The 27,553-nt window shown below is 37.7% G+C and overlaps 2 long non-coding RNA genes across 2 annotated transcripts in view; one reads left to right on the plus strand and one right to left on the minus strand.

The window, feature by feature from the left end:
* Positions 1 to 4,982: 4,982 nt before the first annotated feature.
* LOC144288799 (uncharacterized) lies at positions 4,983 to 27,527 on the minus strand. The gene is made up of 3 exons (XR_013356795.1): positions 27,139 to 27,527; positions 6,385 to 6,446; positions 4,983 to 5,639 (listed from the first exon to the last, which is right to left on the minus strand). It is a non-coding gene; the product is annotated as an uncharacterized LOC144288799 (long non-coding RNA).
* Positions 25,603 to 27,553, plus strand: part of LOC144288800 (uncharacterized) — a 28,379-nt gene continuing 26,428 nt past the window's right edge. The window contains exon 1 of the long non-coding RNA XR_013356796.1: positions 25,603 to 25,739. This is a non-coding gene — a long non-coding RNA (uncharacterized LOC144288800). The remainder of the gene's footprint in view (positions 25,740 to 27,553) is intronic.

The raw sequence follows: 27,553 nt of genomic DNA on the forward strand, positions 1-27,553 counted from the left end.
TCAATTGTGTAATCCCATTTCTCTCTGCCATGATTAGTTGGAATGGCCATGTGGCTGTGTTCTGGCCAATGAGACAGACTCCAGAACCTTGGGAAACTTATCTGGAAAGGGTTCCCTCGCTCATCGAAACCCAGAGACAGTGGGTAGAGCGCCTCTCCCTCTCTTCTTGCCTCTGAGTGTGGTTTTTGAGGTGAAGGTGGTTAGGCTGGAAGGCCAATATTGGGCATGATCAGGAAGGGGGTAGATCCATGGTGACACTGTGGAACCTCAAAACCAGCCGCACCACTGTCTCCAGGACTGTTGTTCTCCAAGGTAATCGTGGTAACAATCTCCCAATTGTTTCAGCAGCTTTTAGACAGCCATTAATTACTGGCACCTGAAAAAAATCCTAATGATAGATATTTCATTAAAGTCAGGTACAAATCCTTAAAGAAATGCAGAGTTGAGAGAGGTAACTTGGCCGGAGGAAATGAAGGGAGGTTTCCTAGATGAGGTCAACTTTGAATTGCCTTTGAAAGAACAGGTGGAAATTCACCAGGTAGAAACACAAGGAGCACCCTTCCAGGTGGAGGAGGGCTACATAGACTTTTTAAACTCATTTGTGGTTTTGAGGTATCCCAAATATTTTATAGGTTCTTAGTAGAATGGATTCATGGCATTGGTGGATTTAACATTCATTTACATGTGATCTTTAAAGGTTTTAAATTAAGCATATAATCTGAAACGTTCAGCAACCTGTAATTTGTCCAAGACTTGGGTCAAAACCTTGGCGGCCTTCTGTCTTGGAAGTAGAGTGAGTGGTATGGGCAGTGTGCCAGTTGGAAGAGTGAAGAGCACACAGTGCAGCCTCCCGGGGTTTTGCCCATAACTCAGTAACTTCCACGAAACATTTGAAATTTGCTTTTTTTGTTAATCCTATTTGAGAAGCAGATGCCAAGATGGGATTAAACAGGCTAGGATTTATATTAGGGAGCCACCCTTGGGAGAGAAATGGGGAGGGAGCTGGGTGAGGTCATGAGACTGGGATGCAATTGTAATGCAGGAAAAGGGGAGAAGGAGGGAAGGTCGAGTGGAAGAGCCTAGAGACTGAGTGTTCTAAGGAAGGTTTTGGAAGGCCATGAGGGAAGTCTTACCTCCAAAGTTGCTGTCACAGAAGTCCCCTGCCTCCCAGGAGTGGGGCTGCCTAGGTACCCTGTCCCACTCAAAGCATCCAGTGGGAAGCATGACCTTGGTACACAAGTGACAATGGATTTCATGGCACAGCAGCTGGAACTTTGTCTATTGCAGTTAGAGGTTGGCAGGGGTGTTCTGCTTCTTTTCAAAAATTGTCTTAAAAAGAAAACTACTAAGACTGGTTATGGAAGTAAAAAAAAAAAGATAAAATATTGGTATATTTCATAGGCAAAGTTCTTTTGGGGGGATCATGAGATCCTTTCAGAACTTGATATCAGATATTCTCTGTCCCTAGAAAAATTCCCATGTAGAAAGGAGACCGTGGTGTAGTATGAGCCTTCATCTTAGGTTCCTGAATTCCTAGCTTTTCCGTGGCTATGTTCCCATTAACTGCACTGTGGCCCCTCTATGGCTCTCCAGTACATGGCATTTGGACTCCTTCTGCCAATTGCTGGTCCTCCTTCTGGGAGAGACTCATGGGTTTATTTGCAGCTGCAAATAAAGTTTCCCTTGAAAGATAAGCTAAGAGTACCTATGTCTTGCCTTTCTCAGGGCCCCTTAGGGACACTTCCCAGTCTTAGATCTCTCTGAATCCTTTCTGAGTACTAATTTCTAGAATATCCAAAGGATGGGATTACTTTTATGTTTAGATCTTGACCATTGCCTTATCCACTTGGTCGGTTACGACCTCTTCTCGCTTTCTTATCCCATAGGAGTCCTCCTTTCTAAAATTTGGGGTTGAGAGCCTAGACTGTGATCTAGTTTTCATTCTCAATATTTAAGTGTATGTACCCCTCCTTTAAGTTCCTTCCAATCCCTGTGCTCATAGAATCAGAAAAATGAAATATATAATACAAGCATATACATACTCTCAGACATTGTAATAAAAATACATAGGTAGCTGATGCTCATTATTAGGATAGTTATGTTCCATAAAGTCCCAGTGAGCATTGAATTACTGAATATAGGACCATCGAAGTAGGAGAAATCTGCATATATATGTACATAGCTTTCATAGATTATAATTTTAAGTGCAGTAAACAACTTATCCCATAGATTTTGTTTTCTTTGTGGTACAAAAGAGAAAACAAGTTTTTAGAAGTGGTAAGCGACTCACCTGAGGCCACCTCACTGACAGGTGCTAGATTTGGGATTCAAACCCCATCTAACTGTCCCAGAGCCTGGGCTTCTTGCACTGCACTGCCCCCTATCCTCTCCACCCTGTGCTCATCCCTTCATATGAGAGCTGAAACCAGCAGGCAGAGTGTTGCTCTGTCCTCTTTCACCTCAGCTGGGAATGTGCTTGTTGGAGCCACCAAAATTTTCACCACCCCCTGGTACTGCGGATGACCAGCGTAGCATGTGCATATCGATTTTGGTGTTGCAAATGAATTTGAGCCAGTGGGCAAATCTACAAGTAGGGAATTCTGAATAAGGAAGATTGTACAAGGATAGAAAAAAGTTTAAAGTGTATAAAAGGGCATAAAGTGAAGAGCATATCTCCTTTTCTCCTCCATCCTCATACACCCACATTATCTCCGTTCCCGGCTCCCTGGTCCTAAGGGAACTGCTTTTATCAGTCGATTATTTGTCCTTTCAGAGGTATTCTTCTAATAGCATCTTGAACAAAATGAGTGGTTAGTGATAGGGGATCTGAATCTGAATCAAAAAACAAGCAAACATGGACAAACAACTTACACTCTAGGCCTCAGCTCCTTGCTGTAAAATAGAGGGGATTACGTTGCCTACTAGGCTGGCTGGGAGCATTAGCAGTTTCATTCACATGAAGCACTTGTCATGGTAAATGGTATGAGTGACATCTGTGAGCTTCACCCACAAGCACTCTGGTCTTCCAACTGTACACACTGCTACAGGAAGGTTCTGATCTTTTTATCCCATTGCCTATGATTGACCCATGTCAATCACAGAATACCTGTTCCCAACCTTGGGTGCAGTTTCACAGTGAAGAATATGTCTGGAGAAAGGTTCACTAACTGTGCTCATTCTGTGCATCTCAAACCGATACCCCTTCTAGTTAGAGGATTTGTGAAAAAAGTCATAAAGATTTTTTTTAAGGACTGGTGTAAATGAAGGTTTAGCTTCCACTACAGCCAAATCCTGAGATAGAGGACACATTTCTTGATTCAAATACAATGGAAAGTGTTGCTTCACCCAGGGTAAGTATCCAGTAATGCCTGAGTGTTTTTTCCTTCTTTCAAGTGGAAGTCTGTCCTTAAGTTGAGAATCCATTTCCTCCCAGGGAAACTAGGCCCTCTGCCTTTCTGAGTGAATTTCAGGCATTGATTCTGCTCGAAATGATCTATATGAAATTAATTCCCTCAGGAAAATCAAACAGCTTTTTTTACCCTAGAAATTATCATTATTTTTCAATTATACATATATTTTCACTTACTAGATGTGCCACTGTTGGCAAAGCCTTTAGGAAGGATTTCACACAGGAGGTACCATTTACTTAAAAAAAGACAGGGCTTTATCTGATTCAAATATTTCATGGAGTCAATCAAACAGCATATAAGAGATGTAAAAAATGAAACAGAAGACCATGCCATGGGGAAATGAGTCTGTGTTTGAATCGTTTATCCGCTTAATGTTCCTGGGCAAAGCTCTCTTGAAGCTTGGTTGTTTCTCTAAGAGCTCTGAATACTGGTATTTTCTTGCTTTGTGTATCTTTGGGATTTAATTCCTACTGACTTCAAAGGGAAAAATGATAGCATGATGTAGGTCAAGATTTTGTGTTGAGGAGAGTTTCAGAGGCTTGTTAAAGAAGATAAAAAGCACTTCTGTTTTCTCATTTGCTCAGGATAGTTACATATAAGAGGGAACTCAGATTTCTCACAGTTTTAAGTAAGAAACGGAATATCTAAAATATGCTTATGCTTTTTCTGTATCCTTAAGCTTTTTGTAAGTATGTAGCCCCCAGAATACTTGAGTTGAAATCAAGAGAGGCAAAACTGATTCTGGTCATTAAACAAGTCTCAAGACTTTCCGTTTTTGAAGTCTCAGTTTGAGGCTGAAGTTAGGGATGATGGGAGCCTTTTACTGCTTTGCTCCCCAGAATTCCTGACCACAAATATTACTGTGGGTACTTATTGCCTGCCCCCAGCACCAGGATCAAAGTGGGGAAAGAAGCAAATCATTAGATGCTGCCAACTTTATTTCTTCTGACCTAATCAGCTTCACTCCAGCTCATTCTTTCTTGGTAGTCTGTAAGCTCCGCTCTAATTATGCATAAATGCTTTCTGTTTGCAGACCTCGATGAGAGGAAGGGGATATTCTCACTTTTTCATTGGGCTCTGTTTATAACTTGGAAAATTAGTAGATGAAGCATTGTTTTGTTTTTCCATATCTCAATAAATTTGTTCATTATTCTGTGTTCCTCATTATAGTGTTTCCATCCCCTTTGCTCTTAATAGGGAAAAGAGTTCCTACCTGTGCCAAATGATGATTTCTTCTAATTGTGTCAGACTTAGCTGGGAAAAGACAAGGAAAAGGAGAAATATGGCTCTTGTTCCTGGGATGCTTACTGTTTGGCTAGCGAGAACACACGTGGAATTATTTGCAGTGATACAGAGGTGATAAATGTGGTTGCGGTTTAGGTAAGTGGTTCTCAGCCTGTTTTTCTGCCACACCATATACGTAAATTGAAGTTCACAGATGTGATGTACACCCATGGGTGTAATCATGGTTAAACACAATTCTTTAGGAAGTAGCTGTAACCCCACCCATACTTCCCTGTTTAAGAAAACATCAGAGCACAAGTGAATCGGCATGGTAGAGTTCAAAGAATATCCTTAAATTTCTTCACATTTATTTAAAAATGCCAATTGGTCATATACTTTGTTACTTTGTCACTGGTAATGAATTACTTGCGACAGGCTTTAGGACTGACTGCCCACAGAGAAGAAGTTGAAAGGTGCTGAGTTATGTAATAATGGCCACTTGGTTTCATAATACTATCAGCAGGCTGTGCCCTGCAAAAAAATACATGTACACATACAAAGTTCTCAAAGAGCCTGCCAGTACCTCTGTCCAGGGCAGAGGGCAACCTACCAGCCTCAACATATTTTCTCGTGATTAACCGTGTTGGGGCTCTAGAGGAACTCTTCACATCTCTTAGCCTGTGTCTTTGATACTCTTGTGCTGGATGCCATGAAACTTAACAGCTCATGTTCCTGCTGTAAGAGAATGACATCTACCTGAGCTCCGAAAGAAGTTTGGTTAAAGAAGTGCTTAGATATGCCCGATCTATTAATTCAGGAACAAAGCATCACTTCTCAGTAGCTCCTGCACAGCAGCCTGGCCATGTGGCTTGTTTTGTCCATTGGAGCAATAAGAAGTGACATATGTCACTTCCAGATGGAAGCTTTGACAGCTACTGCCCCTGCCACCATTGCTTTTCTCCTTTGTCCTGAGAGTGGCACTTGCTTCCTGGGTTAAGGGTTGGCCTGCAATGAAGGAGGTGGAGAGTTCAATTAAAATGTGTCTGCAAAAAAATAAAAAAAATAAAAAAATAAAATGTGTCTGCAACTGACATTAACATGAGCAAGAACTGAACCTTTGTAGTTGTGAACCACAAAGACTGGTCATTTTTTGCTTTGTTTTTAACCAAACATACCTTAGCTGATTGATTTATATGGTGTCACAGAAATACCATCCATTTTATAAAGTTTTAGTTTCGAGTTTGATCTGTCATGTTTCATGGACATATTCCTTAACCCCTAAGAAATTCAGTTTTCTCATCAGCAAGAAAGAAACAAAAAAATAAAATTTTCACCTATGCAATGAGAATATTGTCATTGAAAATATATTGTCAACTCAAAAAAATGTATAAGGAGCAGCTTCTCTAGAAGGGAAACAGTTTTTAGCAAGTGGCAGATCCTCGACCCACAATCCACCTCTGCTCCTGACTCACTTTGAGATCTTGCACTGTGTTACTTAAATCCTCTGAGCCAGTTTCTGAATATGTAAAAAGTGGGCGTGAAAACTAACTATGCAAGTTTGTTCAGTAGTTACTGTTTGAAAAGTGTCAATCTCAGCGCTTAGCATATGGCAAGAACTCAGTATATGGCAGCTGCTATCACTGTAAGAACGTGGGTTGTTCCACTCTGTTGTATATTCATGGTGTATAATCAACAACAGTATTCAACATTTTCAGCATTTACAGATTTAAAGTGTGTGGCAGCTGCTTACCTGGCTGTTTTTCTTTCCTCAAGTCTGATCTCCTTTAGAAGATCATCTTCCCATACCTGACCCTAGCACATAAAAAGTATTAAATAAACATTAGTTGGATTTTAAAAGATTTGGAGTTTAATTGTGGCTGTTCTAAAATAATAAAAGCTAAGAATTTGGGGCTTTATTTTTTTATCTTGTATTTCTCAAGGTCTGGTCTGAGACCTTCTGGTGTCAAAAATTTGAACAATGGGTGAAGTGGGAGTGGGTGGGGCAAACTGTGAAAATGCAGATTCCACACCGTGGAATCAGAACTCTGGGGGGCTTGATGCTTAAGGAATCTGGATTTTTAATAGGAACTCCAGCTGACTTCTATAAATATTGAATGTTTGACAGTTGCTGTTTCAAATGATAGAAAGCTTATATGAAAATGACCTCCCCCTCCCCCCTTCACAGGTGTGCAACTAGAGAGCTTGCACACATGTGGATGCAGTGACCTCCAATCAGATTTTAAGAGTCAGTAGGTCTATGGTCGAAGCCAGGAATCTGAATTTGGAAGAAACATCCTTCCCTGTGGCCCACCTACCCCTACTCCAGGTGAACTGTTGCAAGTGTCTAAACATCAAGCTTTGATAAAGAGGAAACTAGCTTCTCTTTTAGAACTATTATGTTTTCTCTTTATTGTTTGGCTCACTGCCCCTTCCTTGTTGATTCTATATCTTTGCATTTAACTAGAAAGTGTTTGGGAAAAATTTAAAATTCTCTGTGGCTGATTGTACCTCAACTCAGTTGCAATAGTTGGGGAAACGTGAATAGCACAAGATTCTCCTGTGGTCTGTAGTTTTTGGGAAAGAGTCTTCCAAGTGCTTGGAGTTGACTTCACAAAGGTCCTGCCTTATTTGTAACTAGGCTCATATGTAGTTAGCATTAATAAATATGTCCTTACTTGAGATGGATCAGTAATGCACCCGCCCCAGGAGTTTGCTTAAGTGACATAAATCACAGCAACCATGCCCTTTGGTGCTCCCCTCGTCAGCTGCCCCATGGCTCCTTGAAGCTACCAGACTCCAAAGGAGTAGGCAGGAGGCTGTGATAGCAGTGGGGCTTTTAATTCAGGTTTGGCAAAGGGTAGCAGTGAAGTTCTGGAAAAGACTGAGTATTCATCCCTTCTGTTGGGACATTGCCTGTATTAGGAGTGAGGACCCCTGGAGACAAGAGAGCATGTGAGCGGAGTTTCCAAGTCCCTGGAGCAAATTAAAGGCTAAATTTAAGAAATTTAAGTTCGTGACGTAAGAGCATTAAATGGCAATGCTGCGCTCTTTTGAGCAAGGCACCCTGTGTGACCACATGGGTCACAGGCCCCTGCAGCCTTCTTTGAATCTAGGGTTGAATCTTTTTTGGTCATCTCTCAGCAGCACAAAGGGAACTTTGGGATTCTCAGGGTTTTTTTTTCCACGTGTGATATACCTTTATTTACAAACTGCTTCCTTTTCTTAGGTTTTTAATTTTAATTCCAGTAGAGTTAACATACAGTGTTAGATTAGTTTCAGGTGTACAGTATAGTGATTCCACAACCCTGTACATTACTCAGTGCTAATCATGGTAAGTGTACTCTTAATTTGCTTTACCTATTTACCCCATGTCCCCATCCCCTCCGCTTTGGCAACCACCAGTTGTTCTCTATATTTAAGGGTCTGTTTCTTGGTTTCTCTCTCTTTTCCCTTGCTTGTCTGTTTCTTCAATTCCACATTGGTGAAATCATGTGATGTTTGTCTTTCTTTAACTGATTTATTTTGCTTAGTATTTTATTCTCTAGCTCCATCCATTTTGTTGCAAATGACAAGATTTCATTCTTTTTTATGGTTGAGTAATACTCCACTGTGTTTATATACTGCATCTTCTTTATCCCTTCATCAATCATTGGACACCTGGGCTGTTTCCATAACTTGTAAATAATGCTGCATTAAACATAGAGGTACATGTATCCCGTTGATACATGTGTTTTTGTATTTTGGGGTATATGCCCAGTAGTGCAATTACTGGATCATAGGGTAGTTCTATTTTTACTTCTTGAGGAACCTCCATACCATTTTCCACAGTGGCTGCACCAGTTTGCATTCCCACCACCAGTGTAAGAGGGTTCCTTTTTCTCCACATCCTCACCAACACTTGTTACTCGTTTTGTTGATTTTAGCCATTCTGACAGGTGTGATGTGATATCTAATTGTGGTTTTGATTTGCATTTCCTTGATGATGAGTGATGTTGAGAATCTTTTCATATGTCTGTTGGCCATCTAGATGTCTTCTTTAAAGAAATGTCTGTTTGTGTCTTCTGTCCATTTTTAAATTGAATTATTTGTTTTGGGGTGTTAAGTTGTGAAAATTCTTTATATATTTTGGATACTAACCTTTTATCAGATATATCATTGGCAAATATTTTCTCCCATTCAGTAGTTCCCTTTTAGTTTTGTTGATTATTTTTATTTTGATGTAGTCCCAATTGTTCATTTTTGCTTTATTTCCATTACCTCAGGAGACACATCTAGAAAGAAGCTGCTATGTTCAATGTCAGAGAAATGACTGCCTGTGTTCTCTTCTCTTTCTATGGTTTCAGGTCTCAGGTTTAGGATTTTCATTCATTTTGAGTTTTTTTTTGTGTATGGTGAGAGAAAGTAGTCCAGTTTCATTCCTTTGCATGTAGCTGTTCAGTTTTCCCAATTCCATTTGTTGTAGAGACCATCTTTTTCACATTACATATTCTTGCCTCCTTGATGGTATATTAATTGACCATATAATTGTGGGTTTATTTCTGGGTTTTTCTATTCTGTTTTATTGATCATGCATCTATTTTTTAAGAAGATTTTATTTATTTATTCATGAGAGACACATAGAGAGAGAGAGAGAGACAGAGACACAGGCAGAAGGAGAAGCAAGCTCCATGCAGGGAGCCCGATGCGGTACTCGATCCCAGGACTCCAGAATCACTCCCTGGGCTGAAGGCAGGCGCTAAACCACTAAGCCACCCAGAGATCCTGATCATGCATCTATTTTTATGCCAGTATCATACAGTTTTGATTACTATAGCTTTATAACATAACTTGGAAGTCTGGAGTTGCAAAACTTCCAGTTTTGTCTTTCTTTTTTCAAGGTTGCTTTGGCTATTTGGGGTCTTTTGTGGTTCCACACAAATTTTAGGATTGTATGTTTTAGTTCTGTAAAAAATGCTTTTCGTATTTTGACAAGGGTTTTGTTAAATGTGTAGATTGCTTTGGATGATACAGACATTTTAACAATATTTGTTTTTCCAATCCATGAGCATGGAATCTCTTTCCATTTCTTGGCATTGTCTTGATTTTCTTTCATCAATGTTTTATAGTTTTCAAAGTACACGTCTGTCTTTCTTGTCTTTGAGTAGGTTAATTCCTAGGTATCTTATTATTTTTGATGCAAATGTAAATGGAATTGTTTTCTTGATTTCCTGTTGCTTCATGATTAGTGTATAAGAATGTAATAGATTTCTACACGTTGATTTTGTATCCTGCAACTTTACTGAATTTATCACTTCTGGCAATTTTTTGGTGAAGTCTTTAGGGTATGCTCTGTATAATATCATGTCATTTGCAAATAGTGAAAGTTTTACTTCCTACCAATTTAGATTTTATTTTATTTCTTTTATTTTTCTTTGTTGTCTAATTGCTGTGGCTAGGATTCCAGTACCATGCTGAATAAAAGTGGCGAGAGTGGACATCCTTGTCCATTCCCGACCTTAGGGGAAAAGCTCTCAGTTTTTCACTATTGAGTATTATATTAGCTGTGGGTTTTTCATACAAGGCCTTTATTATGTTGAGGTCTGTTCCCTCTATACCTACTTTGTTGAGAGTTTTTATCATGAATGGATATTGTACTTTGTCAAATGCTTTTTCTGCATCTATTGAAGTGATTATATGGTTTTTTTCTTTCTCTTATTAATGTGATGTGTCATGTTAATTAACTTGTGAATACTAAACTACCTTTGCATCCCAGGAATAAATCCCACTTGATTGTGCTGAATGATTTTTTTAAACATATTTTTGGATTTGGTTTGCTAGTATTTTGTTAAGGATTTTTGCATGTAAGTTCATAAAAGATATTGGCATGTAGTTCCCTTTTTTGTGGTGACTTATCTGGTTTTGGTATCAGGGTAATACTGACCTCATAGAATACATTTGAAAGTTTTCCTTCTTCTATTTTTTGGAATAGTTTGAGAAGAATTGGTATTAATTCATCATTAAATGTTTGGTAGAATTCACCTGTGAAGCCATCTGGTCTGGGACTTCTGTTTATTGGGAGTTTTCTGATTACGGATTCAATTTCATTGCTGGTAATTGGTCAGTTCAAATTTTTTATTTCTTTCTGCTTCAGTTTTGGTAGTTTTCATAATACTCTCTTAAATTATTTGTATTTCTGTGGTGTTAGTTGTTATTTCTCCTCTTTCATGTGTGATTTTGTTTTTTGGGTCCTCTCTCTCTTTCTCTTGCTCTCTCGCTCTCTTTTTGATGTGTCTGGCTAGAGGACATCAATTTTGTTGTTTTTTTCCCCCAAAGAACCAGTCCCTGTTTCATTGGTCTGTTCTACTGTGTGGGGTTTTTTTTTTTGTTTGTTTTGTTTTGTTTTTTGTTTTTTGTTCTATATCATTTATTTCTGCTCTAATCTTTACTATTTCCTTCTGCTGGTTTGGGGTTTTGTTTTTTCTTCTTTTTCCAGCTCTTTTTAAAGAAGACTTTATTTACTTGAGAGAGAGAGAGAGAGAGAGAGCACAGGCTGGGGAAAGAGGAAGAAGGAAAGAGGGGACAGACACCCCACTGAATAGGGAGCCTGAAGTGGGGCTGGATCCCAGGACCCTGGGATCATGACCTGAGCTGAAGGTAGATGCTTAACCAACTGAACAGGTGCCCCTTTCTAGCTCATTTAGATGTAAGGTTAGGTTGTTTGAGATTTTTCTTTCTTCTTGAAGTAGGCCTGTATTGCTATAAACCTCCCTCTTAGAATTGCTTTTGCTGCATCCCAAAGGTGTTTGAATTCTGTGTTTTCATTTTTGTTCATTTCCATGTAATTTTTTATTTCTTCTTTGATTTCCTGGTTGACCCATTCATTGTTTAGTAACATGTTATTTAACCTTCATGTATTTGTGGTCTTTCTGGATTTTTTTTTCTTGTGGTTGACTTCTAATTTTATAGCATTGTGCTAGAAAAGATGCGTAGTATGACTTCAATCTTTCTGACCTTTTTTGAGACTTGTTTTGGGGGCTAATATGTGATCTATTCTGGAGAATGTTCCATGTGCACTCAAAAAGAATGTGTATTCTGTTTTAGGATGGGATGTTCTGACTATATCTGTTAAATCCATCTGGTCCAGTGGTCATTCAAAGCCACTGTTTCCTTGTTGATTTTCTTTTTGGACGATCTGTCCTTTGGTATAATGGGGTGTTAAAGTCTCCTACTATTATTGTATTACTATTGGTTATTTCCTTTATGTTTGTTATTAACTATTTTATATATTTAGGTGGTCTCATTTTGGGTGCATAAATATTTACAGTTGCTATATCTTCTTGCTGGATTGTCCTCTTTGTGATTATGTAGTGTCCTTCTTTGTCTCTTGTTACAGTTTTGTTTTAAAGTCTAGTTTGTTTGATGTAAATATTGTTATCCCAGCTTTCTTTTGATATTTGCATCATAAATGTTTCTCCATCCCCTCACTTTCAATCTGCAGGTGTCTTTAGATCTGAAATGAGTCTCATGTAGGCAGCATATAGATGGGTCTTTTTTTTTTAATCTACTGTATCACCCAATATCTTTTTATCGGAGCATTTAGTCCATTTACATTCCAAAGAAATTGTTGACAGATATATATTTTTTGGCATTTTACCTGTTTTGTGGTTGTTTTTAGAGAGTCTCAGTGTTTAACAGGTGTTGTGGAACAGGATTTCTCTTACTGTTCTAGCATGGATAAAGGAAAACAACTTATTGAACTAAAATAATATTGCAAATCAATATGTTTTGTTCTTTTGCTCTTTAAATTTTTGTTCTTTGTTTTTTTTTGTTTTGTTTCGTTTTCATTTTTGTTATGAGCAATGATTACAAAGTGCTTTTATTTTTTATTTTTTTATTTTTTTTGTTTTTTTTTTTTTACAAAGTGCTTTTAAAGGTCTAAGTAATTCTTCCCTCTCTGAGGAATTTTTTGGTTTTTTTGAGGACTCCCTGCAGAGTTAAATCTCATATGCCCACAGGGTCAACATGGTTTAATTCATCAGTTTCTATGAAGGGAGACCACATTCACATTTGATGTGGACATATAACATTTTCCACATGTGACCGCAAGGCAACCCAAATCCTCCACTGCAGGAGACATGATTATGAGTTTAAATAAACCCTGAGCAAACAGCAGGTGCTGAGGGTAAATAAAACTATGACTGGTAGGTTCTCCTTGCCCTTGAGGCTTCCATTTAATAATTAATATAATTTTGGAAGCCACTTAAAGATACTCCCTGGGGATCATATTGATAGAGCAATGAGATGTACATCTTGGTTTTCCTTGTCAACTTGAATCCACTTTGTGTGCTGTTTCTTGCAAAGTCAGAGTAACATATGATTTTGTGTCTTTTCAAGGGCATGTGGCTATGTGTGTATATGGTGTTCATTGATCCTAGTGTTTTTAGACCTTTTATTATGAATAAAGTCAAAAGAAAAAAATTGTGCCTGACTCTCTGTTTTGTGTACTACTTTTTACACTGCTTGAGATTGCTAGGATACCAAGTAGATTTATAGTTGGAGATGCTGAATGGCACAAAAATAGTCATCTTCAAAGCGAAAATAAATAAGAGAAATATTCTCAGAAACCTTTAGGTTTAGCAGAGATGTCTTCCAAGGGGGTTATTTTCTTCTGTTTGAAAAAGAAGCCAGAATGGGGGTGATTCTGCTCAGTTTTGAAGGGGTCTGACATGTTAGGAAGGAGAAAATGCTTTGTGTTAATTATGTTTCCCTTCTTTTATTCTCAGTGTATGTTAATTTTGTTTCATTATTTCTTTATTCCTTATCCATATTACTTGCTATTATCTGACCTACTATATGTTTACTTGATTATTTGTCTATTGTATATCTTCCTCAGTAAAAAATAAAATTCATAGTGGCAGGGACCATGTGTTTTGTTCTCTTCTGTACACCTAGCACCTAGCAGAGTGACTGTTGTGACAAGAATAGTTGACAATAGCTAACATTTACTGACTGAGCCTGACAATATTCTAAAGCACTTGACATTTATGTTACTTGCTCCTCAAAATAGCCCTTGGAAATAAGCAATATTTCAATTCTCATTTTGTAAATGAGGAAACGAAAGCTTAGAAAAATGAAACAAGTTTCCCAAGACTCACAACATTGGTAAGTGAGAGGGCCATGATTCAGACCCAGGCTGAGTGGTTTCAGCATCTACATCTACCACCTACCAAAGAAGCTTGGCTGCCTTTTTCCTGCTCCCTGCCTCCAACACATAGTAAGCTTTCAATACATATTTTTTTTGGATAGATTAATGTTCAACTGAAGTGTGAAAGTACTGTCTCCTTCAGGGGTGGTAGCCATCAAAGAATGATACAAGGCTGAGGCAAGTTACTGGGAGTGGTTTTTATTCTCAAGCAATCAGGTGTGATTTTTCTCAAAGACAATGTGGAAGCTATTCCCATTCTTCATGCCTGAGCTTCCCCTTTCATGTTCCATCTACCCTCCCCTCACTGATGCGTGGGTTGCCGAGGCAAGGGGCTGCTCTGGGTTCATAGAGACCAGCTTTGGAAGAAGCCTCTCAGGACAGATTTGTGCACACATATAGGTAACTCATTCCCCTGATGTTCTCTGAGTTAGCAGCATTGGCAGTGCCAGTGTGTCCACAGATCAGTGTCCTGGATCTCATCACAGGGTCCCACAAGTTGTTTAGTCCAAGAAATGTTTGGACTCCATTGACTCATGATGTATTTATTTAATGTCCTTCATAAATAGCTCTCTCTGGGGACAAGACTTCAAGTTCTTTTGTCAAACTAAATATGCTTTGAGATGTGTGTGTGTGTGTATGTGTGTGTGTGTGTGTGTGTGTGTGTTTAATTACTGTGGCTGGGCCGAAAAAGCATTTGCATCAGCCTTAAAAATAGTTCAGTATACAACATTAATTTCCTTTGTTCTCTGTTACTCTCACACAGCTGTTAAATTGTGAGAGTTGAATGGCAGTAAAGAACATTGCTTTAGAGTGTGTGTGTGTGTGTGTGTGTGTGTGTGTGTGTGTGTATGCATGTGTGGTGTGTATGTGTGCAGGCTTATGCACCTAAGTGGGCAAAAAAGGAAGTGGAGGTATAAGCTCTATGGCATCCATGCTTCAAATGTCAAAGCACAAAGTTGTTGCTTCAGTTGGGATTGTTAAGCTTTGTAGCTTGTTAACACACATAGTAGAGGATCATTGTACTTTGCATACTTGGGAGTAGCATATATCACTTCTACTTGGACATAAAGGTTGCCTTAAGAATCATGTTGCTCACCACAGAAGGCCTTTCCACTAATAAGAAAGTGAGCAAAGTAAAAGAGGTCTTTATTTGTGGGTATGTGACAGGCTGAATCTTGCTTCTGTTACCAGGGATGTTGGTTTTATGATCAAGGTGTGATATATGCTCATAAAGGCTGAACAAAGAAATTTAATTTGTGCTTAATAATCAAGTTTTTGATAAATATAGAGGATACTTCAGATCTCTTCAATACTTTCACACACAAGAGAAGTATGTAATAGTATAAAACTCACTTGGCAGTCAAGTACTCTTATTTCTTATCACATATTCTCATATATGAATTTGTGAGCTTTTATTTTGCTTAATATATCTAAAATAAGGAAATTCCATTCAAGCTTTTAGTTTATATCAGTGTTTTTGGTTTTTAAGCTATCTTTTTTTTTACTCTGAAATTCTGGTACGGTGATAAAAGCCCCTTGGAGAGGTAGTTACAGCAGGCATGATTTATCTCACCATCAACTCTATAGGTTTTTGCACTATAAAATCTTGAAATATCTTGGAAACTGTGATGTTATATAAAGACTAATTATAAGGAGTAATGTATCTGATTTGAGTCCATGTTAACTATTTTTACCTGCTAAAAGAGGTTATAATGACCTTTGTACAGGAATAAATTCCTTCTAGATTATTATTTAGAGCAACATAGTTCATTAGTTATTTGCGACAAAATGGAAAAAAGATATCTCTTCCCCCTTGGAGTCTGCATTTTTGTGAAGGAAATAGCTGATGGACAATAGATGTGATAAATAAATAAAATATACACTAAGTTATGTGATGAGTGCTATGACAAAACAAGGTAGTATGGGGAAAGAGAAATTAGGAATGGGGATGGAAGATGTATGGCAATTTAGAGTTGCCATCATTTATGATGATCAGATTAGGTCTCCATTGAGAAGGTGACATTTGATCAAATGTTTGAAGGAGGCAAAGAAACTCGTGTGGATATTTGGGGGAAGAGCATTTTTAGGGAAGGGCAATAGCCCAATGAAATGGTCAGTGTGTAAGCATACCCAGCATGTGTGAGGAACAGCTAAGAGGCCTATGGGGCTGGGGTGCAAATGAGTGAGTAATAGGAGTTGAGGTCAGAACAGAGGGGGAGTTGAGTTGTAGGATCTTTTTTTTTTTCTTGTAAGATCTTTTAGGTTATGTAAGGGCTTTGACTTTTACTCTAAAAGAAAATGGAGCCATTGCAGGATTTTGAGCTGGAGAATAACTTTATCAAGCTTGTTTAAAGGATAAGTCTGAGTGTACTCTGAACAGACACCAATTATAAGGCTATTATAGTAATTTAGATATCTTAGTTATACTGTAAAACTAGTTACCCCCAAACTGGGTAGCTTCAAACAATAGACATTTATTATCTCACAGTTTCTGTTTGTCAGAATTTGGCTAAGTTGGGTCTTCTGGCTTAGGGTTTCCCATAAGAATGCAATCAAGGTATCAGTTCAAGGCTTGATTAGGAGAGGATTCATTTCCAATTTTACTCACAGGGAAATCAGTTCCTTGTAGATTGTTGGACTGTGGTCTTTGATTCCTCACTAGATATTGGTCAAAGAATACCCTCAGCTCCTTGGCCATATGATCCTCTCCAGGACAGCAAACAAGTAAGAAGAGAGAAGGAGAGGGGCGGGGGGAGAGGGAGATGGAAAGTACAATGTTTTCAGACCTAATCTCTAAATGATACCCTTTAGTTTTATAACATATTTGTTAGAAATAAGTCATTTAGTCCAGCACACACTCAAGAGGAAGAGATTGTACAAATATGTGAAAATTAGGAGGTGGAGATCATAGCCAGACATTTGAAAAGCTACTTAATAAACTAGGCAAGAGACAGTGCTAGAGTTTTAGCAGTGGAGGTGGTGAGAAGTTGTGGCAAAATACATTGAAAATCTTGGAGCTGTAATCCATGATCTATTCTGTCTGTGACTTCAGGCACCTTGTATAATACATCTAAGTTTTGTTTTTCTACTTTTAATTGAAAGTCAGCTTACTTACCACTATGCAAATAGCTGAAACTTAAAGAGTTTAAACAACTAGCTGAAGTTTGCATACCTAATATATGGTGGACCCTGGATTTAAACCCTGGCAATCTTTCTCTATAGTCTTATTCTGAAGAGGACTCTGGAAAGGATAAAGTATCTAAAACTATTAAAAAAATACAACATGCTATACAGATATAAGTAAATCATGGTCACTAATGTGGGTACAATAATAGAAATAGCTTAGTTTTAAAAATGTTCATTCCAAAAGTTAATGGTGATGTCAATTTTCCTGGGCAGAGAACTTGAGCAGTTCTGGGCAAAAGATGGAGCCCTTCTGCCTTTCCATGTGTCTTGCATGTGTTTCTGTGGGAGTGGAAGCAGAAACGAATTCCTGCTGTAGCCTGTTTCTACACAGTATGGCAGCACTTAGATGCTACCCAGGATAAAGCCACATGGATTTTGATCTAGAGCTCAGTAACTGGGGTTAGTGAAGAAAGAATGGTTGAGAACATATGAAAGGTTTGACTCAATGTGGGATTTCTTCTGTTTTTGACTAGAAGACGTGTAACCCTGACAAGGCAAAATGATCTTACAGGACCCTGCAGTGGCATGTGTTCTAATTCAAAGTGAAATCCACCAGGGGATAAGAAACTCAGTGTAGTAGTTTAGTGGCTGGGCCAGGCTGACTAGTTGTAGTCTGAGTAGAGGCAGGAGAGTATGCAAACTCACACTAATAAAACAGAATGAGGCAAAAACCTTGGTGATAATTGGCTAATGGAGCCAATGGCGGCCATTCTAATATCAATGTAGAAATTCCAGTTTCCTCATAGGTAGTTCTTCATTGTAGCTTTATTTCCTTCCTTTTATCTCACACCATTTGTATCTTATATTTTAAAGGAATTTCTTGTGCCATATAGATGAGTATTGCTTTTATATCTAGTCTGACAATCTCTGCCTTTTAATTAGTTTTTAGATAATTTACATTTAATGTAAATGACAATACAACTGGTTTTACATTTACCATTTTGCTATTTGCTTTTTTGTTTGTACCATCTGTTCTTTCCTCTTTTTCTGCCTTCTTTTGGGTTAATTTAAGCATGTTTTAGAATTTAATTTTATCTGTACTATTAATTTTTTACCTATACCACTTTTATATTTTAGAAATTATTCTGGGACTTATACACTTTAACTTAGTACCATTGAATTTCAAATAATATCTCTTCACATATAATGTATGACTCATAATAGTATACTATTACTTTCCTTTTCCATCCTTGATGCTACTGTTGTGATAAACTATTTCTACATATGTTAAAGACTGTAAAATATACAGTATTATTATTTTTGCTCAAATAGTCAATTATCTTTTAAAGAAATCAACAAGTGAGAAATGAGAGCTTTTTATTTACTAATATATTTACTATTACTGCCACTTCTCATTCCTTTACGTAGATCCCAATTTCTGTCTGGTGTGACTTTCCTTCTGCCAGAGAAACATTCTTTTAATGTTTCTTATGCTGTAGGTGAGGTGTTGACTCTCTCAGCTTTTGTTTTTCAAGAAAATCCTTTATATTGCCTTAATTTTAAAAGAAATTTTCACAGGGTATAGAATTCTAGGTTAACATTTGTTCACTCTTTTAAATTTTTTTGGTAAAAATACATATTGTAAAATTTACTATCCTAACCATTTTAAGTTTGTAGTTAATAGTGGTAAGTATATTTACATTTTTTTGGAAACAGATTTCCAGAACTTTCTCATCTTGCAAATCTTAAACTGTATGCCCATTAAACAAGAGTTTCCTCTTTCTCATTTTCCTCCTCCCCCAAGATCTAAGCCAAGCCCATTTTGTTTTCCATTTCTATGAATTTGACTACTTTATATATCTTTTATAAGTTAAATCATATAGTATTTGTCCTTTGGTGGCTGGCTTATTTCACTTAGCATAAAGTCTTTAAGGTTTGTCCATGTTGTACCATGTTGCAGAGTTTCCTTCCTCTTTAAGGTGGTGTAGTATCCTACTGTATGTGTATACCATATTTGGTTTATCCATTTATTTTTCCATGGACATTTGAGTTGCTTCCATCTTATGGTTATTATAAATAATGCTGCATTGAACATAGTTGTGCAAACACAAATTGCTCTTTGAGACCTTGATTTCAGTTCTTTTGGATATATGCCTAGAACTAGGATTGCAGAGAGAGGCAGAGACATAAGCAGAGGGAGAAGCAGGGTCCCCATGGGGAGCCCGATTCAGTACTCAATCCCTGGACCCTGGGATCATGCCCTGAGCTGAAGGCAGATGCTCAACTTCTGAGACACCTAGGTGTCCCTTATTTTATTTTTTTGAGGAACTGTCATATGGTATTTCATAGTTATTTCATAATTTTAAAATCATATCAAAAGTGCACAAGGGGCCCAACTTTCCCACATACCCACCAGCACTTGTTACTTTCTTTTTTTGTTTTGTTGTATTTAATAACAGCTATCCTGATGGGTTTGAGGTGATATCTCATTGTGATTGTGATTTGAATTTCTCTGACAAGTAGTGATTTTGAGCATCTTCTCATATGCTAAATGGCCATTTGTATGTTATCTTTGGAGAAATGTCCATTCAAGGCTTTTCTATTTTTTAATTGAGTCATTTAATTTTTATTGTTGTTAAGCTGTACTTCTTTATATATTATGGATATTAACCCCTTATCACACATGCAATTTGCATATATTCTCTCCAGTTTGTAGGATACCTCTTCACTCTGTTGGTTCTGTCCTTTGATGAGCAAAAGTTTTTAAGTTTAATGTAGTCCTGTTGGTCTGTTTTTGCTTTTACTTCTTGTGGACATTTGCTTATTCTTTCAACACTCTAAGATGCTCCTTTCTTACCTTCTAGATTAATAGTTTCTGATGAAAAGTCTTTGGTATTCTTATATTTGTTCTTTGTATTTAATGTGTCTTTTCCCCTCAGGCTGTTTTTAAGATTTTTCTCTGTATTAATGGCTTTAAGAAATTTGATCATGGGGATCCTTGGGTGGCGCAGCAGTTTGGCGCCTGCCTTTGGCCCAGGGCGCGATCCTGGAGACCCGGGATCGAATCCCACATCGGGCTCCCGGTGCATGGAGCCTGCTTCTCCCTCTGCCTATGTCTCTGCCTCTGTCTCTCTCTCTCTCTCTCTCTGTGACTATCATAAATAAATAAAAAATTAAAAAAAAAAAAAAAGAAATTTGATCATGATGAGGTACCTGAATAGCTCAGTTGGTTAAGTGTCTGACTCCTGGTTTTGACTCAGGTCACGATGTTGTGGTTGTGGGATCAAGCTCTACGTTGGGCTCTGCACTTGGTGCAGAGTCTGCTTCAGATTCTCCTTTTTCCTCTGCCCATCTCTCTTTCCTTAAAATGAATATATAAAATCTTAAAAAAAAAAGGAAGAAGGAGAAATTTGATTATGTTATCCTTTAATGTGATTTTCTTTATATTTTTCCTTTTTGGGTTCAACTCTTAAATTTGTGAGTTTATAGATTTTATCAATTTTAGAATATTTTCAACCATTATTTTTTCAAATATTCTTTCCATTCACCTTCCTTTTTCTTTAGAATTCCAATTACATTTATGTTAAAGCTCTTTGTATTGCTCCAGAGGTCACTTAGGTTCTGTTCATATTTTTACAGTATTTTTTCTCCATGCTTTTCATTAGTTTCTACTATCTTCAAATTCACTGATCATTTTCTTAAGCAGTGTTTACACTGCTGCTTATTCCATCTAACAAAATTTTTGTTTCAGATATTTTTCATCTGCTTCTACTATTTTTTTTCTTGGTTATGGTTCATATTTTCCTGCATATTCATGTCTAGTAATTTTTGTTTGGATCAGATTGTAGACCAGGTTCATCTATTTGAGTCTTTTTAAAAAAGTTTTTAAGAGCAGATCTAGAGTAGTCTTTTTACCAGAACTAATTTAACTAATTTAAATTTCCAAAGTGTGGCTTGTCAGTGGTCTCTACTGCATATACCTCATGTAGTCCATGAGGTCTCTGTACTCTGTCTGGTGGGAAGTCAAACTATTCCTGGACCTATGTGAACTTCAGAAATTGTTTAACTTCTAACTCCTGGTACATTTTCTATTCTTAGGTGTTATTTTTTTGTTCTGCCTTATGGTATGTAAGTACATATTGATATTCCATCATAAAACCTATTCAGATTTCTAAAACTTTTTCTCCGTGTAGCTCCCTTTTTTGTAGATATTCTAGGAGCATATTATACCCATCATGGCCTCCTGAACTCTGATCCCTGTCACCTCCACTCAGTGAGATTACAGTTTTGATTTCTACCCCCTGCTCAGCACTTTAGAAAATGCCTTTAGGCAGAAAGTCTTGACAAACATAAGGCTCATTTCATTTATTTACTTTTCTCTCTGAGATCACAGTTCTCTGTTGCCTGTTGTCCAGGTCTGAAAATAGTTATCCCTTATATTTTGTTTTGCTTTCTGGTTATTTACAGTGGCAGGATAATTCCAGACCCTGTTACTTCCTTATAGCCAGAAGCAGTTTTTCCTTAACTGTATTAGAAACTCTCTTCTTATAGATTTTTTGTACTTCAATTATAGGGACCTGGCAATGAGCCATTTAATAAAGAATATCTAAAAGGGTTGAACCAATCAATGAAGGCAAGAATTAGGTTGAACCACATACAATTGATAGTATTTGGATAATTTTTAACTTATATGACTAATATGGTTTCACTTTATACATTTCTAATTGGATTAGCCAAGGAGAGCAGACTCAAGACTCAAATAGAGGCAATACATTTTCACTGTGATATCTCAGCCAAGGATGAATTCTTTGTGTTTTAAATGATGTTTGGGATTGTGCATCTGGAAATCTTGGGACACTTGTGTTGATATCCTTCTCCAGACAAAGTATTCTGGGTTTGTCTTTGTGAACTTTGGGTTTTTAGGATTATCTGTGTTTTTTGTTTTGTTTGTTTTTGTTTTGAAGGAAGGACTCTTTCTCTGATTGGGTCTATAGTTGATTAAAGAAGTATATCCTTCTTCCTCATAGGCTCAATTGAGTTCTGTCCCAAGACAAGATGTTTATAAGAGGAGACTTCAGTCTTGTTCTCTGCAGCATAATTAAGCACTGTGACCCAATCTCTTTGATCTGGGGTGGGGCTCTAAGCAGGATTGTGGTTGAACTGTTTGTGAGGAAAATGTTCCAAGGACATGTGAATGTTGTTGGCTGTTGGATTTGTGGTTGTGACTGCAAAAAGGAATGGAGGATTTGGGGAACTATGATGGAGTGACAAGACTGTATTGTTGTCTCATGTTAAATGCTCAAAATGGTGAATTAAACTTCGTAATTAGTGCCACAGAAGATTAAGGAAAATCGAAGGTATTTTATTTACAGATAATTACCAGTTGTGGTTTTATTTTTACTTTTTCATAATTTCATATAATAGAGACCACTTCACATGTATTTATAAGAAAAGGTGTTTTATGGGTAACAGATTGCAGTGGATTTTATTCAGCATTATAGGATACTTGCTTATAAGGATTATTTTTTGAGGTTTCTTCAAAAGGTATGATTGAGATGACACATGGCCCAGTGGGTTTGTCTTTGTTCTCAGAGTACAAAGACTCTGAGACTAATGTCATCCCTAAATGTTGACATTAGTGTATATCTTATAAGGTTGGAGAGAAGATTATTATCGGTTGGATTTTGACCTCCAAATTTATATTTTGGAGTTCTAATCCCACTACACCAATATGTGTTCTTATTTGGAGATAACGCTTTTCCAGAGTAATCAAGTTAAAGTGAAGTCATTAGAGTGGGCCCTAGTCCAGTATGACTGGTGTCCTGATAAAAATGAAAAGTTTGGACAAAGAGGTATATAGAGGGGAGATCGTATGAAGAGACATAAGAAGAAGAGGGCCATCTATGCAGCAAAGAAAGAGGCGTGGAAGAGATCCTTCTGTTACATGCTCAGAAGGAACCAATCCTGCCGATATCTTGATCTCAGATTGCTAGTCTCCAGGACTATGAGACAATAAATTTCTGTTGTTTAAGCCACCCCATGTTTGGCACATTTTTATAGCAGCCCTACCAAACTGACATAAGAGTCTGTGCAGAACTATGTATTATAGAGTGACTATTGGTAGGAGGAAGAAGCATGCAAGGAGCAGTGGGCCACCATGAAATTCCTTGGACACTGGTAGATGGTTAGATTGGGTGGGTTAGCAGTCCTTGTTATTATCCAGTGTTTGGATGGATACAAATGCCACCTAGATTGAGCAGATAGGACAAGGCTGCAGGCCTAACCACAGGTTTACTAAGAGCTTATTATTTTGTGTTTGTGAGTGATTTAGAAGAAGAAGTAACTAAGACTCGCATTTTCTGTGTGAGTTTTGAGGGGATTTGATGGCTTCAAAAGAGATTCTTTGGAGTGCATAGATGGTTTGAAAGTACACATAGATTCTCAGAATTTTGCCATTGGCACTTAAGAAACTTAATATCATCCTGGAATAGGATTATTTTATATTCCGCTCTTCTGAAGCATTATGAAATGTATGGAACATGTGTAAATCTTATTTTAGTTAAATATTTATGACTTCTAATGCTCTACCCTATTTGTCTCTCCTCTCTCTCTCTCTCTCTGAATTATGTGGGTGACAGTGTAGATTTTTTTGATTCCTGACTCATCCTTTTACCTACTTGCTCTCTTTTTTTTTTATAATGAAAAAGTTTGCTGCAGTTGAAACTATCCCAATGTACAAAACAAAGAAGGAGATCCAAATATTACCTCCCAAACAATGAGATCTTTTTTTAAAGAGTGGAAGTAAAAAGTCCCAAGACACTCAAGTGAGCAAGTGAGTGAGGCAGCTGGAGGGGCCCCAGGCCTGTCAGCAAGTTGTTACAATTGATGCCCTTCCCCTTATTCTGACCATGGTGTAATTTAAAACTCACTTGGTTAGTGCTTCTTGACTTGATTACAACAGTTCCCAGGCTGTGAGGAGTTAAGCCAAAATGGTTTCATTAATTTGCCTTCTCCCTGAAGATTTTAGGCTTGCTGTTTCAAAGAAAGCTAGATACCACAACCGGCCAACTATTTGGTGAGAAGTTTCTCCTCTGGGAGAAAGCCGTTTGCTTAGATTCCAGTCTTTCAAATGTCAAATGTTACTCATCCCCTCTTGGGTTCTTGCAAGCATGTGTAGTCCTTCTTTTTTATTTTAATTTGAGAATGTTTGCTTCTACTAGTAGTAGCTCAGGGAACTTTTACTTGCTGTTTGAAATCTAACCCTGGTACACAAAAGTATGACTAATTCTCTTTACTGGAATTTCAATGTTTTCATCAAGGCCACAATTTCCATTTCCAATTTTATATAATAAGGGCAACATACCAACTGGCAAACACAATCTTTCTTTTTTGTTGATGTACATCAAAATATCTACTGTGTTACAATAAAAAGGGAAGTTTCATAATGGTGATTTTTGCAACTGAAAAAAGAACTGTGTCCAAGTGTATTTAAAGAGAGGAATGCTCATGATTTGAGTATTTAGTTGAGATACTTACTTGATAAAGTACTAAAGTTAACCTTTTAGCTGTGTGTATGTGTGTGTGTGTGTGTTTTGGTCTTCTGAACAGCAAAACATAAGGTTATCTCTAGGTGAGAGGAATGGTATATATACTGGAGTCATGGCCAATGGAAAGATTTTAGAACAAGATACAAAAATCATGCCAGGGATCCCTGGGTGGCTCAGCGGTTTAGCGCCTGCCTTTGGTCCAGGGCATGATCGAGGAGTCCCGGGATCGAGCCCCACATTGGGCTCCCTGCATGGAGCCTGCTTCTCCTTCTGCCTGTGTCTCTGCCTCTTTCTCTCTGTGTCTCTCATGAATAAATAAATAAAATCTTAAAAAAAAAATCATGCCATACCAATGACTTAGTTTAGCAATTATTGTAATGGCCAATGTAAAGATGAAAGAATATCAGCTAATCAAAACCAAATTTTCGTCTTTTTCTACAGCAATCCTTTATCACTTCCTTATGTTGTTAATGCTCCAAATATGGATTTTTGGAATGCTGTTGGGAAGAACTCATATCCGGAAGCTCTGGTGGAATGAGATGAGACTTACTCACCAGACAGCTCTTTTAAGGCAAGATCTGACTAGTTTCAAGAAAATATAGATATTAATTTGGGATGGCCTAAGAGTATCCCAAAACCTTTTGCTCAAAAGAATCACCTGGAGATTTAAGAAAGTGTAGATCCCTAGGTCCCATTCCCAGAGTTCCTTTTTCAATGGGTCAGTAGATACCTACATTTTTTTTTTTTTTAAATAGGCTCCATACCCAGTGTGAAGCCCAACCTGGGATTTGAACTCATAAACCTGAGATCAAGACCTGAGCTGAGATAAAAGCCACCCGGATGCCCCTGTATGATCTAATTTGTTTCCAGATTATTCTAGGCATAATCATGATAGAGAACCTCTGGCCCCAGCTGCCAGTTTGTGTAACTGTGGCAGCAAAGAAATTATTCTGAATTGTTGGATTACCTATGTAGGGTCTGCTGAATTTGTCATGTAAAGGCAAAGCTCTTTTTTTCTTTGTTTAATCTATAGATCAGCCCCACATCTCCCATTGTTTTTATGGCTTCTTTGATTACTTGTGGAGTCATTCATGTGTCAATTGACAGGTGATCAGCTGAGATCTTTCTTGGAAAAACAATGTCCTGAACCTGGTTGAATAACAGAAACACCTGTGGAGCTACTTGAAAATATGTTTTCTCCAGACCAGAATCATGATCTTAGGGAGACGTCCAGACCTCCATTCTTATGTAAGTCTTATAGTCAATTCTGAAAAGCAATTAATTTTGAGAATCTGAGTTATACTAACAGGGAGAAGTGCTGATTGCCTGGTTTTGAGTACTAATTGAAGCTGAATTGCCTAAACAGAAATCATATTAATTTGATTAATATGATTAAATTGTTAATTTCCCTGTTTTATGATTAGCTTCTAATTAGCATTTAATTAGTAGATATTTATAATAGTCTTATATCCTAGTGAGAAGGGCAGGAGAGATCCTTAACATTCAAAGTATGTAAAAGCTTTCACATACAGTTTAAGGAGACTCTTCAAGTATGGGTAGAATCTGAATAGGCAGTGGAGTTAGGTGCAGAGAATTCCGGGTGAGCTGAATGAATGAATGAAGTGACTGGGATAAAGAATAGAATTCCATGCTCAGGGACAGTGTGTTAATCGAGCAAAGCATATATGATGGAAAATAGTGGAATGTAAAATTGCACAGAATGAATTGGGTCTGGGAAGTAGCTTGAAGTTTCAGAAGCTTAGGAACCATTGAAATATTTTTGTGTGTACACAGGAATAAAGTGCTAGCATTTTATTTTGGGAGGGTGTTCAGAAGTTGGCAAGGCAGGGCTGTGGCATAATACAAAGTGAGAAGAAGGAGCTTGATCTAGGGTAGTGGCTGAGGAATAGGAGGACTGATTTGGTAGACATATAGAAGTAGCCAAAAGAAAGCTATTTCCTTTGCAGCTTATTTGGACATTTTCTGTTTAAGGAAAGGTCATATCATGCAGAAAGCATCCAATAACTCTTACAATTGCAAAATAACTTTGATTAAATTGACTGCTTGTTTAAATGGTTGGCAAAGACATCTAGATGTAGCATTAATGAGATTTTTGATTATGTCCATGGGCAAAATTTTTTCGATTTAGTGAGTGTATAGTCACACTAGTTTGTTGTTTGTATAGCAAGCAGACAACCATTTAGATATTTGAATATATTGTGAATAAGCAGGTAAGAAAAACAAGTATAATTAACTTTAAGCTCTTTGAAAAAAATATTTATTTATTTGAAAGAGAGAAAGAGAGTGCATGTGAGCAATGGTGAGATGCAGAGGTAAAGGGAGGATCTCAAGCAGACTCCCTGCTGAGCATGGAGCCTGATATGGGGTTTGATCTCATGACCCTGAGATCATGACCTGAGAAGAAATCAGGAGTTGGACGCTCATCTGATGAGACACCCATGTACCCAACTGTAAATCTCTTTGACTAGTCTTTTTTTTCCATTATGCATAATGTTTGCAAACATTTAATGATTCTATACACACGGAGTAGTATTTGACACAGATTCAAAACACAAAGATCCTGGCATTTCCTGGCTTCCTCACATCCTGCCCCTACTTGTCTTTAAGGAGCCATTTCAAAAATTACCTTGTGGGTGAATCTTTCCATGGATGCTCCTTCATTTGCTTCTCCTCCAAATTAATGGCTCCAGTTGCTCCTCACTCCTGTTCTCTCACTCCCAGAGTCCTGACACTGAAGGACTCAGTCAGCATAGGCCTTTGGCTCAAGGCAGCAGATGGGCTATGTAAAAATCAGAGGACTCCTTCTGCTACCAGAGTGACGTAAGGAGACTTAGACTGGCTGGGGTGGAACCCTAGAATCTGGATATCTTGGAGCAGAATAGAGAAGCAACGAGAGTCAGAACAGCCTTGGAAAAATTTGCTTTCAGATGCACACTTGTCAGGTCCCAAGTGTACAAAGTGATTGGAAAGTATGAAAGTAGCTACTTCATACAAATAGACTTCTTGTGCATTTCCACAAACATTCATAGGCAGATTTCGGA

Source organism: Canis aureus, chromosome 18 (assembly GCF_053574225.1).
Source record: "Canis aureus isolate CA01 chromosome 18, VMU_Caureus_v.1.0, whole genome shotgun sequence".
In the NCBI taxonomy this organism is placed as follows: Eukaryota; Metazoa; Chordata; class Mammalia; order Carnivora; family Canidae; genus Canis; species Canis aureus.